The following is a 6478-nucleotide window of genomic DNA, read 5'->3' as shown; positions in this document are numbered from 1 at the left end:
GTATTTCAAATCTTCTTGGTTCAGATCTGGGAGGTTATAGGAATCCAGGAATTTATCCATTTCCTCTAGGTTCACTTGTTTCGTGGCATAGAGATTCTCAAAGTAATCTCTAATGATCCTTTGAATTTCTGTGCTTTCTGTTGTGATATCCCTGCCTTTTGTTTCTGATTCAGTTTATTAAGGTTCACTCTCTTTATAAGTCTTCCTGCTAGTGGTTTGTCAATCTTGTTTATTTTTCAAAGAAACAGCTCTTGGTTTCATTGATCTTTTGGATTGTTTTATAATTAATTTAACTAATTGATTAAAATTCTTAAATTAAAGAAATTAAGCTCATTAATTTCTGCTCTAAATTTTATTATTTCCTTCCACCTGCCTAGTTTGGATTCCTTATTTTGGTCATTTTCCAAGATCTTAAGCTGTGAATTCAAATTATTTATGTGGACCCTCCCTTCCTACCTGATAATTGCCTGCAGAGCTATAAACTTTCCTCAATACAACTTTTGCTGTGTCCCCCAAGTTCTGGTAGCTCATGTGCTCATTCTTGTTTGCTTACAGGAATCTTTCAACTTCCACTTTGAAATCCTCTCTAAGCCACTGGTTGTTCAGTAGTGAACTGTTTAATTTCCAGGTGTTTGGTTTGATTGTCTGCTTCTGTATGATTAACTTCTATTCTCAGTGCACTATGGTCTGAAAAAATAGTTGAAATAATTTTTATCCTCTTGATTAAGTAGGATTAAAACCCGGGATTTAAGGATGGTTTAACATTCAATCAACAAGTTTAACAAGTCAATCAACATAACACACCTTATCAATGAGAGAAAAAATAAAAACCATATGATCATATCAATAGATGCAGAGAAAGCATTTGACAAGATCCAGCACTCATTCATGATAAAAACTCTCAACAAAATGGGAGTTGACTTTCCTCAATATAGTCAAAACCATCTATGACAAGTCCACAGCAAGCATTATCCTCAATGGGGAAAAATTAAAAGAATTCCCATTAAGATCAGGCACAAGACAAGGTTGCCACTTTCACCACTCCTATTCAATATAGTACTGGAAGTACTTGCCATAGCAGTTAGGCAAGAAAAAATTATCAAAGATACTCAGAGAGGAAAGGAAGAAGTCAAGTTTTCACTATTTGCAGATGACATAATACTATACTTAGAAAATCCTAAAGACTCTGACAAAAAAAGCTCCTAGAAATAATAGATTTGTATAGCAAAGTGGCCAGTTACAGAATTAATAATTTAAAATCCATGTCTTTCATATAATTAATAATGAAAGAGATTCAATTTTAGGAATGGGAAAGGATATTCACCAAATACACATCCGACAAAGGGTTGATATCAAGAATATACAAGGTACTGGTTAAACTACACAAGAAGAAATCACCCAACCCCATCAAAAAATGGGGCGAGAAAATGAACAGAAACTTTCGCAAAGAAGAAATCCGAATGGCAAAAAGGCACATGAGAAAATGCTCTACATCACTAATCATCAGAGAGATGCAGATCAAAGCAACAATGAGATATCATTTCACACCACAGAGACTGGCCCACATCCACAAGAACAAAAGCAACAGGTGCTGGCGCGGATGTGGCGAGAAAGGGACCCTCCTTCACTGCTGGTGGAAATGCCGGCTGGTCCAACCCTTTTGGAAAACAGTATGGACGATTCTCAAAAAATTAGAATTTGATCTCCCATTTGACCCAGCTATAGCACTCCTGGGAATATATCCCAGAGAGGCAAAAAGGTATAGTCGAAGTGACATCTGCAATTGTTTGTTCATTGCAGCACTCTTTACAATAGCCATAATCTGGAAAAAACCTGAGTGCCCGAGAACAGATGACTGGTTAAAGAAACTTTGGTACATTTACACAATGGAGTACTATGTAGCTGTTAGAAAAGATGGTAAAGGTAAAGGCAAAGGCCCTCCCGTTGATCGTCGATTTGCTTGAGCGGGCCCAGTAACGTCTCCATTGGAGACTTTGTTGTTACTGTGTCTGGCATATCGAATACTCTCGGTAGCTTGCCGGGCTCTCCGAGAGGGGCGGAGGAATCGAACTTGGATCGGCCATGTTGGCCGCTTGTAAGGCGAATGCCCTACCGCTGTGCTATCACTCCAGGGTGTTCGCCTTACAAGCGGCCAACATGGCCGACCCGAGTTCGATTCCTCCACCCCTCTCGGAGAGCCCGGCAAGCTACCGAGAGTATTCGATATGCCAAACACAGTAACAACAAAGTCTCCAATGGAGACGTTACTGGGCCCGCTCGAGCAAATCGACGATCAACGGGAGGGCCTTTACCTTAGAAAAGATGAAGTTATGAAATTTACATACAAGTGGTTCTACATGGAAAGTATCATGTTAAGCGAAATGAGTCAGAAAGAGCAGGATAGACACAGAAAGATTGCATTCATCTGGGGAACATAAAGCAACAAAATGGGAGACTAACACCCAGGAATGGCTGAGATTAGTACCAGGAATTTTGCTCCATGACTTGGAGGCCAGCCACACGTGCTAGGGAAAAAGGAAGCTCAGATAGAGAAGGGAGCACCAAATAATGGGTGTTGTGAGGATCCTCCCAGGGTGGGAGAAGCATGCTGAAAGTAGACTATAGACCAAACATGATTGCCACTCAATGCCTCTCTTGCAAACCACAGGACCCAAAAGAAGGGAGAGAGAACAAGGGGGAATGCCCTGCCACAGAGGCAGGGTGGGACGGAGGGGGATGGGGGGTGGGAGGGATGCTGGGACCCGTGGTGGTGGAGGATGGGCGCTGGTGGAGGGATAGGTACTTGATCATTGTATAACTGAAACCCAAGCACAAAAATTTATAAGTCTATAACTGTACCTCATGGTGTTTCACTAATAAAAAAATTTTTAAAAAATAAAAAATAATAAAAAAGAGATTCCATTTTAAAAATAAAGAGAAGAAAAATATTTAAAAAACAATCCCGTTCACAATTTTGCCTCAGAAAATCAAGTGCCTCAGAATCAGGTGATCTAAAGAGGGGAAGAACCTGTGCAAAGAAAACTACAAAACACTACTTCAAGAGATAAAAGAGCACATAAGGAAATTGGACATCATTTAATACGTATATTCTAGCTCTGTCCCTGTTGCAGAAAATTGAATGAGTTTATCATTCCTTATAGCTGCATAGTACTCCATTTAACCAGGGGGGATGAGTTACTTTAGCTAGTTGAAAAAATCTGACTTTAGTCAGTTAAAAAAAAAAGTGGCTTTATCCGGTTTGGGAAAAAAAAGTGACGTTAGCCTGTTGGGGAGGGGGGGCGGGGGGGGGGGAAGTGACTTTAGCCAGTTAGGGAAAAAAAGATGACTTCAGCGAGTTGAAAAAAATTACTTTAGCCAGTTGAAAAAAAAAAAGTTACTTTAGCCAGTTGGGAAAAAATGTCATTAGCCATTCAAAAATGTGACTGTAGCCCATTAAAAACAATAGCGACTTTAGCCAGTTGTAAAAAGAAAGTGACTTCAGCCATCTGGGAAAAAATGAGAGAGAGGAAAAAGGAGGAAGGAGGAGGAGGAAGAAAGAGGAGGAAGAAGGAGGAAGAAGAAGGAGGAGGAAGAAGGAGGAGGAAGAAAGAGGAGGAAGAAGAAGGAGGAAGAAGGAGGAGGAAGAAGGAGGAGGAAGAAAGAGGAGGAAGAAGGAGGAAGAAGAAGGAGGAGGAAGAAGGAGGAGGAAGAAAGAGGAGGAAGAAGGAGGAAGAAGAAGGAGGAGGAAGAAGGAAGAGGAAGGAGGAGGAGGAGAAGGAGGAGGAGGAGGAAGAGGAGGAGGAGAAGGAGGAGGAAGAAGAAGAAGAAGAAGAAGAAGAAGAAGAAGAAGAAGAAGAAGAAGAAGAAGAAGAAGAAGAAGAAGAAGAAGAAGAGGAGGAGGAGGAAGAGGAGGAGGAGGAGGAGGAGGAGGAGAAGGAGGAGAAGGAGGAGGAAGGAGAAGAGGAGGAAGGAGAAGAGGAGGAGGAGAAGGAGTATAAGGAGAAGAAGGAGGAGGATGAAGAAGAAGAAAGAAGAGGAGGAGGAGGAAGTGGAAGGTAGAAGAGGAAGAAGAGGAAGAGGAAGAATAGGAAAGAGGAAGAGGAAGAGCATCTGCCATCGAGGCAGGCTGGGTGATGGGGGACAGGAGGGAAACGGGACACTGGTGATGGGAAATGTACACTGAAACCTAATCATGAACAGCTTTGTAAAGGTCAATCTCATGGTGATTTAATAAAGATATATTAATTAATTTCATTCAAATAAAAGGAAAGGGAGAAAAACTGAACTTAGCCAGGTGTGTGGGGGGCAGTGACTCTAATCAGTTGAAAAAACATGAAAGTGACTTTAGCAAGTTGGGGGGTAAGGGAGTGTCTTTAGCCTGTTGAATAAAAAAGTGACTTTAACCAGTTGAAAAAAAAATAAAAGTGACTTCAGTGAGGGGAGAAAAAGTGACTTTACAATAATGGTTGGAGGGATCGCTCAGAATGGGAGATGTGTTTGAAAGTAGATAAAGGACCAAACATGATAGCCTTTTATTATCTGTATTGCAAACCATAATACTCATAAGTAGAGAGAGAGTAATTGGTAAATTGTCTGCCATAGAGGCAGGGGGAGGGATGAGATGGGGTGGGGAGGGATACTGGGGACATTGGTGGTGGAAAATGTACACTAGTGGAGGGATGGGTGTTAGATCATTGTATGACTGAAACGCAAACATGAAAGCTTGTAACAGTAGTTCATGGTGACTCAATAAGATTCAATAAAAATAAACAAAATTTTTAAAAATTGACTTCAGTCTGTTGAAAAAAAAAAGTGACTTTAGCCAGCTGAAAAACAAAAGTGAATTTAACCAGTTGAAAAAAAGTGATTCTGGGGCTGCAGCAATAGCACAGCGGGTAGGGCATTTGCCTTGCACACACCCGACCTGGGTTTGATTCCCAGCATCCCATATGGTCCCCTGAGCACCGCCAGGAGTGATTCCTGAGTTCAATGCCAGGAGTAACCCCTGTGCATTGCCGGGTGTGACCCAAAAAGCAAAAAAAAAAAGTGATTTTAGGAGGGTGGAGCGATAGCACAGTGGGTAGGATGTTTGCCTTGCACGTGGCCAGCCCGGGTTCGATTCCCAGCATCCCATATGGTGCCCTGAGCACTGCCAGGTGTGATTCCTTAATACAGAGTCAGGAGTAACCCCTGAGCATCACTGGGTGTGACCCAAAAAAGAAAAAAAGAAAAAAGTGATTTTAGACAGTTGGGGGAAAAAGTGATGTTAGCCCATTGGGGAAAAAAGTGGCTTTCAGCTTAGAAACGGGCCTCGCATACTGGGGGGAAAGGCAGCTCAGATAGAGAAGGGACCACCAAGTAAAGGGTGCTAGGAGGGCCCGCTGGGGATGAGAGATATGGACTGAAAGTAGACTATAGACCGAACATGATGGCCACTTAGTACCCCTATTGCAAACCACAACACCCTAAAGGAGAGAGAGAACAAAAGGGAATGCCCTGCCACAGAGGCAGGGTGGGATGGGGGAATGGGATGGGGGTCGGGGAGGGATGCTGGGACCATTGGTGGTGGAAAATGGGCGCTGGTGGAGGGACGGGTACTCGACCATTGTATGACTGAAATGCAAGCACAAAAGTTTGTAAGTCTGTAACTGTGATTCACTAATAAAAAAAACTAAAAAGTTTTAATAAAAAAAATGTGGCTTTAGCCAGCTGGACAAAAAAAAGTAAGTTTAACAGGCTGAAAAGAAAAGGATAATACACAGTGGTACAAAATAAGCATACTGTTTTTCATTAAAACAAAAATTAACCTTTTGGGAGTTTTTTTGTTTCATTAAAATACAAATTAACTTGCCTGAAGAATCTTTTAGTTTTCACTTTAAAATTATTTTTCATTTAAAATTATTTTCATTTAAATATGATTTTATTACATTACCTTGCAAAATGTCATTTGGACCAACTTTACTGGTTTTAAGGCACAGACTGAATAGTTTTGACATATGTTCATTTAAAAAAATAAATAAATAAAAAATAAATTGTAGTTTTCTGTTAAATAATAAAGAAAATCACTTTCAACAGAAAAAAATAAAATAAAATAAAATAAATATGATTTTATTATTTTGAATTTCATTTTTTCACCTAATAATAAGAAAATTACCAAGGCCAGAGTAATAGTACAGCAGGTAGGGCGTTTGCATTACATGCAGCTGACCCGGGTTCAAACCCTGGCATCCCATACGGTTCCCCAAGCACTGTCAGATGTAATTCCTGAGTGCAGAGCCAGGACTAACTCCTGAGGATTGCCGGATATGACCCAAAAAGCAAAAATAATAATAATAATAATATAATAAAATGAAAGAGAGAGAGAGAATTAGCATTTTTATGTGCCTGTTGGCATCTTTTGGTCTTTCTCAGAGAAGTCCCTATTCATTTTCTCTCCCCATTTTTGATGGGTTTGGGGGGGTTTTTTTCTTGCTTATTT

Source organism: Sorex fumeus, unplaced genomic scaffold (assembly GCF_029834395.1).
Source record: "Sorex fumeus unplaced genomic scaffold, SorFum_2.1 ptg000075l, whole genome shotgun sequence".
Lineage (NCBI taxonomy): Eukaryota > Metazoa > Chordata > Mammalia > Eulipotyphla > Soricidae > Sorex > Sorex fumeus.
This window is presented reverse-complemented; position numbering follows the sequence as displayed.